The sequence below is a fragment of the Choloepus didactylus genome, chromosome 14 (assembly GCF_015220235.1).
Source record: "Choloepus didactylus isolate mChoDid1 chromosome 14, mChoDid1.pri, whole genome shotgun sequence".
Taxonomy (NCBI): Eukaryota; Metazoa; Chordata; class Mammalia; order Pilosa; family Megalonychidae; genus Choloepus; species Choloepus didactylus.
In genome coordinates, this window is record NC_051320.1 from 54,070,697 (window position 1) to 54,091,509 (window position 20,813).

The 20,813-nt window shown below is 38.5% G+C and overlaps 1 protein-coding gene across 2 annotated transcripts in view; it reads right to left on the reverse strand.

Annotated features, from left to right (window-relative positions):
• The window catches only part of STK3 (serine/threonine kinase 3), a 344,700-nt gene that overhangs the window by 106,162 nt on the left and 217,725 nt on the right, over nucleotides 1–20,813 (reverse strand). The window lies entirely within an intron of this gene.

A 20,813-nucleotide genomic window follows, 5' to 3' on the forward strand; every position in this document is an offset into this window, starting at 1 on the left:
GGGCAAGATGGCAGACTGGTGAGCTGTATGTTTTAGTTACTCCTCCAGGAAAGTAGGTAGAAAGCCAGGAACTGCGTGGACTGGACACCACAGAGCAATCTGACTTTGGGCATACTTCATACAACACTCATGAAAACGTGGAACTGCTGAGATCAGCGAAATCTGTAAGTTTTTGCGGCCAGGGGACCTGCGCCCCTCCCTGCCAGGCTCAGTCCCGTGGGAGGAGGGGCTGTCAGCTCCGGGAAGGAGAAGGGAGAACTGCAGTGGCAGCCCTTATCGGAAACTCATTCTGCTGATCCAAACTCCAACCTTAGATAGACGGAGACCAGACACCAGAGAATCTGAGAGCAGCCAGCCCAGCAGAGAGGAGACAGGCATAGAAAAAAAACAACACGAAAAACTCCAAAATAAAAGCGGAGGATTTTCGGAGTTCTGGTGAACATAGAAGGGAGAAGGGCAGAGCTCAGGCCGGAGCCCAGGCCCTGAGGCGCATATGCAAATCCTGAAGAAAAGCTGATCTCTCTGCCCTGTGGACCTTTCCTTAATGGCCCTGGTTGCTTTGTCTCTTAGCATTTCAATAACCCATTAGATCTCTGAGGACGGCCCTTTTTTTTTTTTTTTTTTTTTAATCCTTTTTTCTTTTTCTAAAACAATTACTCTAAGAAGCCCAATACAGAAAGCTTCAAAGACTTGCAATTTGGGCAGGTCAAGTCAAGAGCAGAACTAGGAGAGCTCTGAGACAAAACGCAATAATCCAGTGGCTGAGAAAATTCACTAAACACCACAACTTCCCAAGAAAAGGGGGGTGTCCGCTCACAGCCATCATCCTGGTGGACAGGAAACACTCCTGCCCATCGCCAGCCCCATAGCCCAGAACTGCCCCAGACAACCCAGTGTGACGGAAGTGCTTCAAATAACAGGCACACACCACAAAACTGGGCGTGCACATTAGCCTTCCCTGCAACCTCAGCTGATTGTCCCAGAGTTGGGAAGGTAGAGCAGTGTGAATTAACAAAGCCCCATTCAGCCATCATTTCAGCAGACTGGGAGCCTCCCTACACAGCCCAGCAGCCCAGAACTGCCCTGGGGGGACGGCACTCACCTGTGACATAGCACAGTCATCCCTCAACAGAGGACCCGGGGTGCACGGCCTGGAAGAGGGGCCCACTTGCAAGTCTCAGGAGCTATACGCCAATACCAAGGACGTGTGGGTCAGTGGCAGAGACAAACTGTGGCAGGACTGAACTGAAGGATTAGACTATTGCAGCAGCTTTAAAACTCTAGGATCACCAGGGAGATTTGATTGTTAGGGCCACCCCCCCTCCCTGACTGCCCAGAAACACGCCCCATATACAGGGCAGGCAACACCAACTACACACGCAAGCTTGGTACACCAATTGGACTCCACAAGACTCACTCCCCCACTCACCAAAAAGGCTAAGCAGGGGAGAACTGGCTTGTGGAGAACAGGTGGCTCGTGGTTGCCACCTGCTGGTTAGTTAGAGAAAGTGTACTCCACGAAGCTGTAGATCTGATAAATTAGAGATAAGGACTTCAATTGGTTTACAAATCCTAAAAGAACCCTATCAAGTTCAGCAAATGCCACGAGGCCAAAAACAACAGAAAATTATAAAGCATATGAAAAAACCAGACGATATGGGTAACCCAAGCCCAAGCACCCAAATCAAAAGATCAGAAGAGACACAGCACCTAGAGCAGCTACTCAAAGAACTAAAGATGAACAATGAGACCATAGTACGGGAGACAAAGGAAATCAAGAAGACCCTAGAAGAGCATAAAGAAGACATTGCAAGACTAAATAAAAAAATGGATGATCTTATGGAAATTAAAGAAACTGCTGACCAAATTAAAAAGATTCTGGACACTCATAGTACAAGACTAGAGGAAGTTGAAAAACGAATCAGTGACCTGGAAGATGACAGAATGGAAAATGAAAGCATAAAAGAAAGAATGGGGAAAAAAATTGAAAAAATCGAAATGGACCTCAGGGATATGATAGACAATATGAAACGTCCAAATATAAGACTCATTGGTGTCCCAGAAGGGGAAGAAAAGGGTAAAGGTCTAGGAAGAGTATTCAAAGAAATTGTTGGGGAAAACTTCCCAAATCTTCTAAGCAACATAAATACGCAAATCATAAATGCTCAGCGAACTCCAAATAGAATAAATCCAAATAAACCCACTCTGAGACATATACTGATCACACTGTCAAACACAGAAGAGAAGGAGCAAGTTCTGAAAGCAGCAAGAGAAAAGCAATTCACCACATACAAAGGAAACAGCATAAGACTAAGTAGTGACTACTCAGCAGCCACCATGGAGGCGAGAAGGCAGTGGCACGATATATTTAAAATTCTGAGTGAGAAAAATTTCCAGCCAAGAATACTTTATCCAGCAAAGCTCTCCTTCAAATTTGAGGGAGAGCTTAAATTTTTCACAGACAAACAAATGCTGAGAGAATTTGCTAACAAGAGACCTGCCCTACTGGAGATACTCAAGGGAGCCCTACAGACAGAGAAACAAAGAAAGGACAGAGAGACTTGGAGAAAGGTTGAGTACTAAAGAGATTCGGTATGGGTACAATAAAGGATATTAATAGACAGAGGGGAAAAATATGACAAACATAAACCAAAGGATAAGATGGCTGATTCAAGAAATGCCTTCACGGTTATAACATTGAATGTAAATGGATTAAACTCCCCAATTAAAAGATAAAGATTCGCAGAATGGATCAAAAAAAATGAACCACCAATGTGTTGCATACAAGAGACTCATCTTAGACACAGGGACACAAAGAAACTGAAAGTGAAAGGATGGAAAAAAATATTTCATGCAAGCTACAGCCAAAAGAAAGCAGGTGTAGCAATATTAATCTCAGATAAAATAGACTTCAAATGCAGGGATGTTTTGAGAGACAAAGAAGGCCACTACATAATAATAAAAGGAGCAATTCAACAAGAAGAAATAACAATTGTAAATGTCTATGCACCCAATCAAGGTGCCACAAAATACATGAGAGAAACACTGGCAAAACTAAAGGAAGCAATTGATGTTTCCACAATAATTGTGGGAGACTTCAACACATCACTCTCTCCTATAGATAGATCAACCAGACAGAAGACCAATAAGGAAATTGAAAACCTAAACAATCTGATAAATGAATTAGATTTAACACACATATACAGGACATTACATCCCAAATCACCAGGACACACATACTTTTCTAGTGCTCATGGAACTTTCTCCAGAATAGATCATATGCTGGGACATAAAACAAGCCTCAATAAATTTAAAAAGATCGAAATTATTCAAAGCACATTCTCTGACCACAGTGGAATACAATTAGAAGTCAATAACCAACAGAGACTTAGAAAATTCACAAATACCTGGAGGTTAAACAACACACTCCTAAACAATCAGTGGGTTAAAGAAGAAATAGCAAGAGAAATTGCTAAATATATAGAGACGAATGAAAATGAGAACACAACATACCAAAACATATGGGATGCAGCAAAAGCAGTGCTAAGGGGGAAATTTATAGCACTAAACGCATATCTATATCCAGAAAAACTGTCTTCCAAAAGTGAAGGAAGAAAAGGAGCCGAGAGGTCACTCTGGTGGGCACTCTTATGCACACTTTAGACAACCCTTTTTAGGTTCTAAAGAATTGGGGTAGCTGGTGGTGGATACCTGAAACTATCAAACTACAACCCAGAACCCATGAATCTCGAAGACAGTTGTATAAAAATGTAGCTTATGAGGGGTGACAATGGGATTGGGAGGGCCATGGGGACCACACTCCACTTTGTCTAGTTTATGGATGGATGAGTAGTAAAATAGGGGAAGGAAACAAACAGACAAAGGTAACCAGTGTTCTATTTTACTTCAATTGCTCTTTTTCACTCTAATTATTATTCTTGTTATTTTTGTGTGTGTGCTAATGAAGGTGTCAGGGATTGATTTGGGTGATGAATGTACCACTATGTAATGGTACTGTAAACAATCGAAAGTACGATTTGTTTTGTATGACTGCGTGGTATGTGAATATATCTCAATAAAATGAAGATTAAAAAAAAAAAACAAAAAAAAAAACTAAAGGACAAATGGGGTGGGATGGGGGGATGATTTGGGTGTTCTTTTTTCACTTTTATTTTTTATTCTTGTTCTGGTTCTTTCTGATGTAAGGAAAATGTTCAGAGATAGATTGTGGTGATGAACGCATAACTATGTTATCATACTGTGGACAGTGGATTGTATATCATGGATGATTGTATGGTGTGTGAATGTATTTCAATAAAACTGAACTTAATAAAAAAATATATATATATAGAAATGTGGAAAATAAGGAACATCAATGTCGTATCTCAGCAACTTAGGTGGTTTGACTTAACAGTAGCTGGACAGCTGTCTGACACTCCTCCTGTTCCTAAGCCTACAGGATAAGGCTGGGCATTACCCCTCAAAGCTTTTTGCTCTTCTCTTATGACTCTCTCTGATTATCCTCTCCTCTTTTAGAAGACGTCTTCATTCTCATGTCTTCAATTATCCAGTATGTTACAGACTCCCAAATACCCCAATTTTCCTGTCTTTACTTACTAGCTAAATGTTTAATGACTTCTAAAACTCAACATTCCCGAATTGGATATAATATCATTCATCACCCTAGGCCCTCCTGTCTGCCCCCATCAGCAACAACCACCACCAAAAACAAAGTAATCTTCACTAGCTATCCAAGAGTAAAACTTCAATGTCTTCTTAGATTTGTTCTCCGTTTCATTCTCCACATACAATTATCAACATGTTCTTCAAAAAATTCTCTCAGCTCTATTTCTTCTTTTCCATTCTCACTGCTATTAGGTAAATCCTTCATTACCTCAGACCTGGGCTACTTACTGCAGGTAATGCTTCCTGACTATTCTCTTCTATCTGACTTTCTAGAATCAGACACATGTTAGATCAAATCCTGGTTCTAATTACCTACTAGGAATAAGATCTCTAGGCACCACCTAAAGTTTCTTCTGTTGGTGTTATGGTGATTAAATGAGAAAAAGTATGTAAAATGCCTGCATGCTACTTTGAGCAAGATCGTTTCCCTCCTTCCTCAAAGTACACAGTACAAAATACAGAGTATTGTGAACATTATTTGTATCACAATATTCTTCTACCAAAGAATCTCCCTGCTCTTGTCGGTGTTCAGTAGAAACGTTTCTGCCTAGATTTTAATATCCTCCTTTTTCTTATCTTATTCTAACTGGCCAATCCTATTTTTCCATTGTTCACATATCCTCCAATACAGTCAGGCTGACCTTAACTGAATCTCCCTCCACCATAAACCCATACCATGCTGTGCTCATTAAGACTTCCTCTTTACTGATGTCTTCTTTACCCAGGATGTCCTTCTTCCTCTATCCATTTAACTAAATCCTATCTAGTCCCGGATCAAGTATCTATTACCTCCATGGCTAATTCATTCTATTAATTAGCCTGTACTCTGAATTTCTATAGCATTTACAGCTTGCATTACACACTTTTGCATTTAAATTTATGTATATTATGAGCAATTGTTTTGTAAAATCTTTTATACTTACAAGTACCTTGTGGACAAGAATGTCTTACAGGACTTCTGAATCCCTTAAAGTATTGGGTACACAGTAAGTTTTCAATACATATTTACTTTTTTCATGGAACCAAAAATCCATGGATCTTTACAGAGACAAATTAATTCAACCTCCTCAGTTTATATTTGAAAAAAACTGAGGCCCATAGAAAATAAGAATTCCTTAAGGTCACAAACCTACTGAAAAGTAGAGCTGGGACTAAAAACTACTTCTTTTATTTTTTAAATCATTATTCTACTAAATACATGTACCTTACTTACAATTACATTTGGATCTACTTGAATGCTTAAGGGTAGATGTGCAGGATTACAATTACAACAGCTTATGTCACCAGCTCCTATCCTCAAAGGATTCTTCCTAGTCCAACCCACCATCTTTTCTCACTTGGACTACTAAATAGCCTCCAAACTGTTTTTCACTGTTTCTACTCTTACTCCACAACAGGCATATTGATATTTTTAAAAGATAAATAATCATGTTACTACTCCCTTGCTCAAAATCCTGCATTTGGCTTTCCATCACACTTAGAATAAAATTCAAACTCTTTCCCATGGCCAAACGTGATCTGGCCCAGTAACATCTGTCAATCCCATCTCCTATCACATTCCTTCTTGCTCACCAAGCTCCAGTCATGCTGGCTTCCTCTGTTATCTCTTGAGCATTTTAAGCATGCTGCTCCTTGAGTCTTTAAATTGGGTGATCTCTCAGCCCGGAATGCTTTTCCACAAGACAGCTTGATATTTCACATAATTCAGGTCTACTTAGATGTCACCTTCTCAGCGAGGCTTTTTCTGACCAATCTAAAATTGAAGCCTCCATCAAATTTCTATTCTTTTATCTTTCTGTATTCTTTATAGCACATACCATTACCTAGCCTTATTTTACATATATATTTTATTTTACTTACATGTTTGTTTATTTATTGATTATCTCTACCACTAAAATGTAAATGTGCTTAAGGCAACAAACTTCTTCTTCATTGCTGAATCCCCATAGCCAAGAATGCTTGGCACATAGTAGGTGCTTGATAAATATTTGTTTACTAAACCAATTAATTTATATTAATTCATTCGACAAGCATTTATTGTACATTTATAATGTGTCAAGGAGTGGACCAGGCATGGGAGGTACAAAGATGAGTGAGTTTTGTTCCATTTTTTTTTTTTTAAAGAGCTTGAGATATAGGAGAAACCGATTGATACATGAACAATAAATTGCAAGACAATTTGTTAAGTGCTATAAGAAAAGTGTTGACAAAGTACAACAGGAGTTTCAAGAGTAGGCCTCTAACTCTGACTGTAAAGAAAGCCACCCAGAAGAGGCTGCCCTTGAGATAGGTCTTAAAGGGTTAGTAGATTATATAAGTAACATATATACAAATGTCTGTAGGGTCTTTTATATTATGACTTCTTTTAATATAAGAACTACACTCAGGTATCTCTTCTAAGCTCAGAGACCTTAAGACTGAGTTAGGCAAAGTTGTGACTTTGTATTCCTATAACATCTGGTATTTGCACCAATCATGACACTTATTGCACAATATTGTAACTGCCTCTGTACTTGACTTCTAAACCCCCCACTAAACTCTAAAATATATTAAGGACAGTAACCAGATCTTGTTAACAGACATATTTCTGGTATCCAGTATAAAACCTTATTCTCCTTATATAATCTATCAAATGAATGTTAAAGCCCTCACCATGAAGTAGTGCCACAGCAAAGAACCAAGGACAATGCCATGTGAGGTTCTAATGTACAGCTTTATTTAAGCCAACTTATTATAAAACATAGAATGGCTATCAAAGAAACTTTGGGAGGGAAACTAATGCTATCAACTAGAATTATTCTGTTAATCATTCATTTAATAATGATAAAAATAGTTATCATCAATGACTTACAAGCACTATGCTAAGCTATTTTTATAGGCTTACCCTTATGTAATCCTTTTATTAACTCTGTCAGGTATTATTAGCCCCGCTGTGCAGATGATGAGCTGAAACTAAAATAGGTTCAATAACTGTCCAAGGTGCTACAATAAGTAAGTGGAGAAGCAAGGATTCTACCAGTCCAAGATCTAATTTCCAATTGTATAAGACTTTTAAATACTACTGTATATCCCAAATCCAATTTATGTTACAGATTAGCTAGAAAATGTCTCCTTTTGCTAACTTAAGTGAAGAAACTGACATACACACAAATCAAGTGATTTATCCTTCGTCATAAAGCTAATAAAAACATGCTGGGATTTATTCTTTCCAGTAGGCCCCACTGAAGAGAGAAGAAAAAACGCTGATTTTCTATCAGTTCCTTTTTTTTTTTTTTTTTTCCAGGTTGTTTGCTTCTTTATTGTTGAGTTTTTTTTTTTTTTTTTATATTGCTTCCTGATTTGTATTCCTTTATTATTTTTTTTTTTTTTAAATTCAGTTTTATTGAAATATATTCACAAACCATACAGTCATCCATGGTATACAATCAACTGTTCACAGTATGGTCATATAGTTATGCGTTCATCACCACAATCTATTTCTGAACATTTTCCTTACATCAGAAAGAATCAGAATAAGAATAAAAAATAAAAGTGAAAAGAGAATACCCAAACCATCCCCCCATCCCACCCTATTTGTCATTTAGTTTTTACTCCCATTTTTCTACTGATTTTTTTTCAATTTTTTAACTTTGTTTATCAAAAAATTAAAAACAAACAGGCAAACAACAACCAAAAAAACCCCACAACATTTCAAACAAAGCAATGGATTAAGGAAAACAAATAATCTAAAATAACTACTTTGCTTCCAATATGTTCCTACCATACCCCAAGAAAATTAATAAACCATGTCCAAACAGAGGAGCAAGAAAAACAAATAATCTAAAATAACTACATTGCTTCCAACATGTTCCTACCATACCCCAAGAAAATTAACAACCCCTAAGAAAACAAAGGAATAAGAGAAAAAAAAAACCTAAAATAACTCTATTGCTTCCAACATGATCTTACTATATCCAAGAAAGTTTACAAACCATAATCATTCCTGAGCATTCCCATAACATTGAGATTACCCTCCATAGTTTATCTGTTCTTATTAGATTATCATTCCCCCTCCACTAATTGGTATCTCTAGGTCCCCTACATTCTACAGTATAAAACATTGTACGTTTTTCACAGAATTCACATTATTGGTAACATACAATATCTCTCTTTTTGTGCCTGGCTTATTTTGCTCAGCATTATGTCTTTTTTTTGTTTTTTGTTTTTTGTTTTTTTCTTAATCTTCATTTCATTGAGATATATTCATATACCACGCAGTCATACAAAACAAATCGTACTTTCGATTGTTCACAGTACCATTACATAGTTGTACATTCATCACCCAAATCAATCCCTGATACCTTCATTAGCACACACACATGAATAACAAGAATAATAATTAGAGTGAAAAAGAGCAATTGAAGTAAAAAAGAACACTGGGTACCTTTGTCTGTTTGTTTCCTTCCCCTATTTTTCTACTCATCCATCCATAAACTAGACAAAGTGGAGTGTGGTCCTTATGGCTTTCCCAATCCCCTTGTCACCCCTCATAAGCTACATTTTTATACAACTGTCTTCGAGATTCATGGGTTCTGGGTTGTAGTTTGATAGTTTCAGGTATCCACCACCAGCTACCCCAATTCTTTAGAACCTAAAAAGGGTTGTCTAAAGTGTGCGTAAGAGTGCCCACCAGAGTGACCTCTCGGCTCCTTCTGGATTCTCTCTGCCACTGAAGCTTATTTCATTTCCTTTCACCTCCCCCTTTTGGTCAAGAAGATGTTGTCCGTCCCACGATGCCAGGTCTACATTCCTCCCCGGGAGTCATATTCCACGTTGCCAGGGAGATTCACTCCCCTGGGTGTCTGATCCCACGTAGGGGGGAGGGCAGTGATTTCACCTTTCAAGTTGGCTTAGCTAGAGAGACAGGGCCACATCTGAGCAACAAAGAGGCATTCGGGAGGAGGCTCTTAGGCACAACCATAGGGAGGCCTAGCCTCTCCTTTGCAGCAACCGTCTTCCCAAGGGTAAAACCTGTGGTAGAGGGCTCAACCCATCAAACCACCAGTCCCCTATGTCTGTGGTCATGTTAGCAACCATGGAGGTGGGGTAGGCGAATACCCCTGCATTCTCCACAGGCTCCTCAAGGGGGCACTGCATCTTTTTTTTTTTCTTTGTTTTCTCTTTGTTTTTTTTTTTAACTTTCCCTTCTTTTTTTTTTTTTTTTTTTTTTTTACAAAACAAATTGTACTTTCGATTGTTTACAGTACCATTACATAGTTGTACATTCATCACCTAAATCAATCCCTGACACCTTCATTAGCACACACACAAAAATAACAAGAATAATAATTAGAGTGAAAAAGAGCAATTGAAGTAAAAAAGAACACTGGGTACCTTTGTCTGTTTGTTTGCTTCCCCTACTTTTCTACACATCCATCCATAAACTAGACAAAGTGGAGTTTGGTCCTTATGGCATTCCCAATCCCACTGTCACCCCTCATAAGCTACATTTTTATACAACTGTCTTCGAGATTCATGGGTTCTGGGTTGTAGTTTAATAGTTTCAGGTATCCACCACCAGCTACCCCAATTCTTTAGAACCTAAAAAAGGTTGTCTAAAGTGTGCATAAGAGTGCCCACCAGAGTGATCTCTCGGCTCGTTTTGGAATCTCTCTGCCACTGAAGCTTATTTCATTTCCTTTCACATCCCCCTTATGGTCAAGAAGATGTTCTCCATCCCACGATGCCGGGTCTACATTCCTCCCCGGGAGTCATATTCCACGTTGCCAGGGAGATTCACTCCTCTGGGTGTCTGATCCCACGTAGGGGGGAGGGCAGTGATTTCACCTTTCAAGTTGGCTTAGCTAGAGAGACAGGGCCACATCTGAGCAACAAAGAGGCATTCGGGAGGAGGCTCTTAGGCACAACCATAGGGAGGCCTAGCCTCTCCTTTGCAGCAACCGTCTTCCCAAGGGTAAAACCTGTGGTAGAGGGCTCAACCCATCAAACCACCAGTCCCCTATGTCTGTGGTCATGTTAGCAACCATGGAGGTGGGGTAGGCGAATACCCCTGCATTCTCCACAGGCTCCTCAAGGGGGCACTACATCTTTTTTTTTTTCTTTGTTTTTTCTTTGTTTTTTTTTTAACTTTCCCTTCTTTTTTAAATCAACTGTATGAAAAAAAAGTTAAAAAGAAAACAAACATACAATAAAAGAACATTTCAAAGAGACCATAACAAGGGAGTAAGAAAAAGACAACTAACCTAAGATAACTGCTTAACTTCCAACATGTTCCTACTTTACCCCAAGAAAGTTACCTAATATAGCAACATTTCTGTGAACTTGCTCCTACTATATCCATCAGAAATTAACAGACCATAGTCATTCCTGGGCATCCCCAGAACGTTAAATAGCTTATCTGTTCTTCTTGGATTATTGTTCCCCCTTCCTTAATTGCTCTCTATTGCTAGTTCTCCTACATTCTACATTATAAGCCATTTGTTTTACATTTTTCAAAGTTCACATTAGTGGTAGCATATAATATTTCTCTTTTTGTGCCTGGCTTATTTCACTCAGCATTATGTCTTCAAGGTTCATCCATGTTGTCATATGTTTCACGAGATCGTTCCTTCTTACTGCCGCGTAGTATTCCATCGTGTGTATATACCACATTTTATTTATCCACTCATCTGTTGAAGGACATTTGGGTTGTTTCCATCTTTTGGCAATTGTGAATAATGCTGCTATGAACATTGGCGTGCAGATATCTGTTCGTGTCACTGCTTTCCGATCTTCCGGGTATATACCGAGAAGTGCAATCGCTGGATCGAATGGTAACTCTATATCTAGTTTTCTAAGGAACTGCCAGACTGACTTCCAGAGTGGCTGAACCATTATACAGTCCCACCAACAGTGAATAAGAGTTCCAATTTCTCCACATCCCCTCCAGCATTTGTAGTTTTCTGTTTGTTTAATGGCAGCCATTCTAACCGGTGTTAGATGGTATCTCATTGTGGTCTTAATTTGCATCTCTCTAATAGCTAGTGAAGCTGAACATTTTTTCATGTGTTTCTTGGCCATTTGTATTTCCTCTTCAGAGAACTGTCTTTTCATATCTTTTGCCCATTTTATAATTGGGCCAACTGTACTATTGTCATTGAGTTGTAGGATTTCTTTATATATGCAAGATATCAGTCTTTGTCAGATACATGGTTTCCAAAAATTTTTTCCCATTGAGTTGGCTGCCTCTTTACCTTTTTGAGAAATTCCTTTGAGGTGCAGAAACTTCTAAGCTTGAGGAGTTCCCATTTGTCTATTTTCTCTTTTGTTGCTTGTGCTTTGGGTGTAAAGTCTAGGAAGTGGCCACCTAATACAAGGTCTTGAAGATGTTTTCCTACATTATCTTCTAGGAGTTTTATGGTACTATCTTTTATATTGAGATCTTTGGTCCATTTTGAGTTAATTTTTGTGTAGGGGGTGAGGTAGGGGTCCTCTTTCATTCTTTTGGATATGGATATCCAACTCTCCCAGCCCCATTTGTTGAAAAGACCATTATGACTCAGTTCGGTGACTTTGGGGGCCTTATCAAAGATCAGTCGGCCATAGATCTGAGGGTCTATCTCTGAATTCTCAATTCGATTCCATTGATCTATATGTCTATCTTTGTGCCAGTACCATGCTGTTTTGGCAACTGTGGCTTTATAATAAGCTTCAAAGTCAGGGAGTGTAAGTCCTCCCAGTTCGTTTTTCTTTTTTAGAGTGTCTTTAGCAATTCGAGGCATCTTCCCTTTCGAAATAAATTTGATAACTAGCTTTTCCAAGTCTGCAAAGTAGGTTGTTGGAATTTTGATTGGGATTGCATTGAATCTGTAGATGAGTTTGGGTAGAATTGACATCTTAATGACATTTAGTCTTCCTATCCATGAACATGGAATATTTTTCCATCTTTTAAGGTCCCCTTCTATTTCTTTTAGTAGAGTTATGTAGTTTTCATTGTATAGGTCTTTTACATCTTTGGTTAAGTTTATTCCTAGGTACTTGATTTTTTTAGTTGCTATTGAAAATGGTATCTTTTTCTTGAGTGTTTCTTCGGTTTGTTCATTTCTAGCATATAGAAACATTACTGACTTATGTGCATTAACCTTGTATCCCGCTACTTTGCTAAATTTGTTTATTAGCTCTAGTAGCTGTATCGTCGATTTCTCAGGGTTTTCTAGATATAAGATCATATCATCTGCAAACAATGACAGTTTTACTTCTTCTTTTCCAATTTGGATGCCTTTTATTTCTTTGTCTTGCCGGATTGCCCTGGCTAGCACTTCCAGCACAATGTTGAATAACAGTGGTGACAGCGGGCATCCTTGTCTTGTTCCTGATCTTAGAGGGAAGGCTTTCAGTCTCTCACCATTGAGTACTATGCTGGCTGTGGGTTTTTCATATATGCTCTTTATCATGTTGAGGAAGTTTCCTTCAATTCCTACCTTTTGAAGTGTTTTTATCAAAAAGGGATGTTGGATTTTGTCAAATGCTTTTTCAGCATCTATTGAGATGATCAATTGATTTTTCCCTTTTGACTTGTTAATGTGTTGTAATACATTGATTGATTTTCTTATGTTGAACCATCCTTGCATGCCTGGAATAAACCCCACTTGGTCATGGTGTATGATTTTTTTAATGTGTCTTTGGATTCGATTTGCAAGTATTTTGTTGAGGATTTTTGCATCTATATTCATTAGGGAGATTGGCCGGTAGTTTTCCTTTTTTGTAACATCTTTGCCTGGTTTTGGTATTAGATTGATGTTAGCTTCATAAAATGAGTTAGGTAGTGTTCCATTTTCTTCAATGTTTTGAAAGAGTTTGAGTAAGATTGGTGTCAGTTCTTTCTGGAAAGTTTGGTAGAATTCCCCTGTGAAGCCATCTGGCCCTGGGCATTTATTTGTGGGAAGATTTTTGATGACTGATTGGATCTCTTTGCTTGTGATGGGTTGGTTGAGGTCTTCTATTTCTTCTCTGGTCAGTCTAGGTTGTTCATATGTTTCCAGGAAATTGTCCATTTCCTCTACATTATCCAGTTTGTTGCCATACAGTTGTTCATAGTATCCTCTTATAATTTTTTTAATTTCTTCAGGATCTGCAGTTATGTCACCTTTTTCATTCATTATTTTGTTTATATGGGTCTTCTCTCTTTTTGATTTTGTCAGTCTAGCTAGGGGCTTGTCAATCTTGTTGATCTTCTCAAAGAACCAACTTTTGGTGATATTTATCCTCTCTATTGTTTTTTTGTTCTCTATGTCATTTATTTCTGCTTTAATCCTTGTTATTTCTTTTCTTGTATTTGGTTTAGGATTGGTTTGCTGTTCATTTTCTAGCTTCTTCAGTTGATCCATTAGTTCTTTGATTTTGGCTCTTTCTTCCTTTTTAATATATGCGTTTAGTGCTATAAATTTACCCCTTAGCACTGCTTTTGCTGCATCCCATAGGTTTTGGTATGTTGTGTTCTCATTTTCATTCGTCTCTACATATTTAGCAATTTCTCTTGCTATTTCTTCTTTAACCCACTGATTGTTTAGGAGTGTGTTGTTTAACCTCCAGGTATTTGTGAATTTTCTAAGTCTCTGATGGTTATTGACTTCTAATTGTATTCCATTGTGGTCAGAGAATGTGCTTTGAATAATTTCAATCTTTTTAAATTTATTGAGGCTTGTTTTATGTCCCAGCATATGATCTATTCTGAAGAAAGTTCCATGAGCACTAGAAAAGTATGTGTATCCTGGTGATTTGGGATGTAATGTCCTGTATATGTCTGTTAAATCTAATTCATTTATCAGATTGTTTAGGTTTTCAATTTCCTTATTGGTCTTCTGTCTGGTTGATCTATCTATAGGAGAGAGTGATGTGTTGAAGTCTCCCACAATTATTGTGGAAACATCAATTGCTTCCTTTAGTTTTGCCAGTGTTTCTCTCATGTATTTTGTGGCACCTTGGTTGGGTGCATAGACATTTACGATTGTTATTTCTTCTTGCTGAATTGCCCCTTTTATTAGTACGTAGTGGCCTTCTTTGTCTCTCAAAACATCCCTGCATTTGAAGTCTATTTTATCTGAGATTAATATTGCTACACCTGCTTTCTTTTGGCTGTAGCTTGCATGAAATATTTTTTTCCATCCTTTCACTTTCAGTTTCTTTGTGTCCCTGTGTCTAAGATGAGTCTCTTGTATGCAACATATTGATGGTTCATTTTTTTGAATCCATTCTGCGAATCTATATCTTTTAATTGGGGAGTTTAATCCATTTACATTCAACGTTATAACCGTGAAGGCATTTCTTGAATCAGCCATCTTATCCTTTGGTTTATGTTTGTCATATTTTTCCCCTCTGTCTATTAATATCCTTTATTGTACCCATACCGAATCTCTTTAGTATTGAACCTTTCTCCAAGTCTCTCTGTCCTGTCTTTGTTTCTCTGTGTGTAGGGCTCCCTTTAGTATCTCCAGTAGGGCAGGTCTCTTGTTAGCAAATTCTCTCAGATTTTTTTGTCTGTGAAAAATTTAAGCTCTCCCTCAAATTTGAAGGAGAGCTTTGCTGGATAAAGTATTCTTGGCTGGAAATTTTTCTCACTCAGAATTTTAAATATATCGTGCCACTGCCTTCTCGCCTCCATGGTGGCTGCTGAGTAGTCACTACTTAGTCTTATGCTGTTTCCTTTGTATGTGGTGAATTGCTTTTCTCTTGCTGCTTTCAGAACTTGCTCCTTCTCTTCTGTGTTTGACAGTGTGATCAGTATATGTCTCGGAGTGGGTTTATTTCGATTTATTCTATTTGGAGTTCGCTGAGCATTTATGATTTGCGTATTCATGTTGCTTAGAAGATTTGGGAAGTTTTCCCCAACAATTTCTTTGAATACTCTTCCTAGACCTTTACCCTTTTCTTCCCCTTCTGGGACACCAATGAGTCTTATATTTGGACGTTTCATATTATCTATCATATCCCTGAGGTCCATTTCGATTTTTTCAATTTTTTTCCCCATTCTTTCTTTTATGCTTTCATTTTCCATTCTGTCATCTTCCAGGTCACTGATTCGTTGTTCAACTTCCTCTAGTCTTGTACTATGAGTGTCCAGAATCTTTTTAATTTGGTCAACAGTTTCTTTAATTTCCATAAGATCATCCATTTTTTTATTTAGTCTTGCAATGTCTTCTTTATGCTCTTCTAGGGTCTTCTTGATTTCCTTTATCTCCCGTACTATGGTCTCATTGTTCATCTTATTTCTTTGAGTAGCTGCTCTAGGTGTTGTGTCTCTTCTGGTCTTTTGATTTGGGTGCTTGGGCTTGGGTTATCCATATCGTCTGGTTTTTTCATATGCTTTATAATTTTCTGTTGTTTTTGGCCTCGTGGCATTTGCTGAACTTGATAGGGTTCTTTTAGGATTTGTAGACCAATTGAAGTCCTTATCTCTAATTTGTCAGATCTACAGCTTCGTGGAGTACACTTTCTCTAACTAACCAGCAGGTGGCGTCCACAAGCCACCTGTTCTCCACAAGCCAGTTCTCCCCTGCTTAGCCTTTTTGGTGAGTGGGGGAGTGAGTCTTGTGGGGTCCAATTGGTGTACGAAGCTTGCGTGTGTAGTTGGTGTTGCCTGCCCTGTATATGGGGCGTGTTTCTGGGCAGTCAGGGAGGGGGGGGTGGCTCTAACAATCAAATCTCCCTGGTGATCCTAGAGTTTTAAAGCTGCTGCAATAGTCTAATCCTTCAGTTCAGTCCTGCCACAGTTTGTCTCTGCCACTGACCCACAAGTCCTTGGTATTGGCGTATGGGTCCAGAGACTTGCAAGTGGGCCCCTCTTCCAGGCCGTGCACCCCGGGTCCTCTGTTGAGGGATGACTGTGCTATGTCACAGGTGAGTGCCGTCCCCCCCAGGGCAGTTCTGGGCTGCTGGGCTGTGTAGGGAGGCTCCCAGTCTGCTGAAATGATGGCTGAATGGGGCTTTGTTAATTCACACTGCTCTACCTTCCCAACTCTGGGACAATCAGCTGAGGTTGCAGGGAAGGCTAATGTCCACGCCCAGTTTTGTGGTGTGTGCCTGTTATTTGAAGCACTTCCGTCACACTGGGTTGTCTGGGGCAGCTCTGGGCTATGGGGCTGGCGATGGGCAGGAGTGTTTCCTGTCCACCAGGATGATGGCCTGTGAGCGGACACCCCCCTTTTCTTGGGAAGTTGTGGTGTTTAGTGAATTTTCTCAGCCACTGGATTATTGCGTTTTTGTCTCAGAGCTCTCCTAGTTCTGCTCTTGACTTGACCTGCCCAAATAGTAAGTCTTTGAAGCTTCTGTATTGGCTTCTTAGAGTAATTGTTGTAGAAAAAGAAAAAAGGATTAAAAAAAGAAAAAAAAAAAAAAAAAAAAAAGGGGCCCCTCCGCAGAGATCTAATGGGTTATTGAAATGCTAAGAGACAAAGCAACCAGGGCCATTAGGAAAGTGTCCACAGGGCAGAGAGAGTCATCTTTTTCTTTCGGATTTGCATATGCGCCTCAGGGCCCTTCCCCTTTCTATGTTCACCAGAACTTCCAAAAATCCTCCGCTTTTATTTTGGAGTTTTTCGTGTTGTTTTTTTTCTTATGCCTTCTCCTCTCTGCTTGGCTGGCTGCTCTCAGATTCTCTGGTGTCTGGTCTCAGTCTGTCTATGGTTGGATTTGGGATCAGTAGATGAGTTTCCGATAAGGGCTGCCACTGCACTTCTCCCTTCTCCTTCCTGGAGCTGACAGCCCCTCCTCCCATGGGACTGAGCCTGGCAGGGAGGGGCGCGTGTCCCCTGGCCGCAAAAACTTACAGATTTCGCTGATCTCAGCAGTTCCACCGTTTCATGAGTGTTGTATGAAGTATGCCCAAAGTCAGATTGCTCTGTGGTGTGCAGTCCACGCAGTTCCTGGCTTTCTACCTACTTTCCTGGAGGAGTAACTAAAACATACAGCTCACCAGTCTGCCATCTTGCCCTGCCTCTATCAGTTCCTTTTTAAAATATATTATTCATTTAATATCCTTTTTTTTTTTGCCATGATTGCAACCAGTCTATCCTCAAAACACTAAATCTAATTTTATATGTGTGAGTCAGTTGTCTCTTATCCGTGTAAGAATCAATGCAGGACCATTAATTAACAAGAAACATTAACATCAGTTCAGTGCGAAATAGTACTTTTAGCCCTCCCTATATTCTAAAACTGGAGTGAATTCACAAAGGGATAATGAAGCTTGTACCTCAAGTCCACACAATGGATTTAGATAATCTGTAAAATTGTAAAAATATTGAATCAAGTTTGGGAAGGGATTGCTCCTACTGGCGTATTATTTTTACTTGCAAAATCACTTTGTTTAAAGTATACTATCTAGTTTACAAATTGACACTAAAAGAAATAGCAATGAAAAACAGAGTGAACACTTTAATTCGCTAATGAGAGGATGGTACCCAAACAGTGAAAAAGTACAGAGGGAATGAGAACTAGTTCACATGAAATTAGAAAACTCAAATTTTATAATACAACAGTCATTTATGATGTTTCTTCAAAGTTATACTTCATTTATAGAAAGACCATTATTCCTCACAAAAGAAAAGCAAAAGAACATGTTGATACTTTATAGAAAAGGTCTGCAGAGCAGATGCTTCCCCACTGCAGAAAGCAGCCAATTCCAGTAAGGAATACAATAGCATTTTCAATCAGACGCCATCATGCGCCAAGAATGCAAAACAGAGTACTGATGATAATCCAGTTTATGAATCATAAAATCCACAAGGAATACAAATATTTGAAAACATTATTAGGAAATCCTCCTCCATTGCTAAGACAGACTTATTCTCTCACAGTCTGAAAAATAATCTGAGACTGCAGTAGGTACTTTACATTTGCAATATCTACCACCTTAAAGGAGTTTCAAAGTATTCCACTACTATTTGAATTATTTTAAGGATATTTACACAAACATTTTGGAAAGTATTTGTCATTGTACCAATAATGACATACTGAAAGACTACTCCTTAGTTAAAGATGTCCTAATCTAAAATATTCTGATTATTTCTCTTCTTGAAATATTAAATACTTCTTTATTGTTAATGCAATGACATAATAGTACAGTATCAGTATAGAACAGTGATCTTAAAGGCTTTGATTCAAATGGATAATTCTAATGAATATGCTATTCTGCAAGAAAAAACATTTTATTCTTCAGGAAAAAAAAATGAATGTATAAGATATGTAAGTAAACCAATTATACAAAAGGGTGCAATATGATAGTAGTCTACATATCTTTAAAAACGTTCCTAGAGATGTTAATAAAAGGACAATTCTGAAATACCAAATATAAACATAACAAACTTACTATAAATGCATAGTTGAGCTTTCAGGAGAGTCAGGGGAAATCCCTAAAGGGCCCAAAATGGACAAAGCTGGGAACCCGAGTGATAAAATTAAATCTGACCTTACACCTTAGAGTTGCCTTAGGGGCATACTATGGAGAATAAACAACAAACAACAGAATTCAGACTCCCTTGCTCCTATAATTAGGTTAGCCTCCTCAGACAGATGAATCTTAGGATAAAAGTTAGGAAAGAGTAGGCAGAGGCCTTCTAGAGTGGAGAAAACAAGCCAAAAAAGTAAAAGTACTCAGGCTAGAATGAAAAGCAATATTAAGTGACTTTGACTGTATTAAGGGATGACCTAGAGCTTATGGAGTGCTTTAAATGCTAGGAGGCAGCTTCGCAGCTGCTTGACAGAGGAGTGAAAGTAACCTTGGAAACTGAAGGACGGATCCCAGAAGGGAGAGACTAGAATGAGAGATGAAAACAAAAGATTGTTACTGATATCCAGAATTGAGGATTAGAGCCTGGTAAAAAGGGTCCTCTAGAAACAGAAATAACAAGCCAAATCTGAAAGAAATCATGAAAGAAGCATCAACATATTACCGAAACTTTCTAGACAGTCAAGTATGATAGATCAAAAATATTCTAAATTCAAAACCTAAAGAAACCAAACTGACTTTAAAGAGAAAGTTGTGATTCTCATTTGAATTAAGAAAGCAAACAAAATAGACAATGCCAGTTATTTATAACCGAAAAGTGACTTAATGGACTTCACTTCAGCACATGATGAAGGAATTTACACCTAATTATTCATTTGTAGTGAAAGAGTCAAAAAAGAAAGCAACAAGGCATATACAGTGCAACTGCATAAAACTGGGGGAAAGTGTGGCACTTCTGTCTCCCGGCATCCTAAAGTGAAGGGTTGGTGATTACTCCATGCTAACCTGTGTCAATAAATAAATTTTAATCATTTCTTGAATTAGTGGGGGTAGAATTAGAAAGTAAGGGAAAAGGCAAAAATCAAAGGTTACTTTTGTATACTCATGGAGTATATCTCACATTGTGGAAGAACCCTATGTAAAAAAGCACGCTTGCTGTAACCGGGTGAAACTATTGATGTTCCCCAATAGAGCATTACCTTCAAACTGCACTTCAAAATATGGTAAAGGATAACACTGAGCTCTAATCCCATTGTCCCTGTTATCAATGTACAGTTGTGCGTTTTTGTTGTTTCTGTGTTATAAGTGAAGCCCATAAAAGGGTCAACTGGTTAACACTTGTCTCATTAGTAACATGTTCAACCCAACTGAGCTAAGAACCACTGAGAAAGTATTAAAAATACACTCCTTCAAACAGCTGCCCTTAAGCACTAATTCATTGTCTGACAGGCTGAAGAAAGTAATAAATTGGTATTCACCGGTAAAAAATTACTAAGATTTGCAGTTAAGTAGGTGGTCCTTCTTTCTCGTGGGAAAGACAGCACAATAGCTTATCCAGCTGCTGTCTCTGACATACCTGTCTTTAAGAAACAGAAATTTCCGCCTTCATGCATCCTAATATTGTGCATGTTCACAGGCATGTTTTAAAGTTACATCAAAGCTTTCAGAATCTTCAAAAGTCATAAAAGACTTGTTCATCAGTACAAGAAGTCTAAATGGTGAGAAGGCGTGTGGGCAGGACTTCAGAGGCTCCAAGATGCAGGATTGCACAAGTTCTTGGCATTATATTACAAGTTTCTAAACAAAAGATTATCTTACATCTCCTGTGCATAATACTGATATACAACAGAGTAAATTAAAAAGT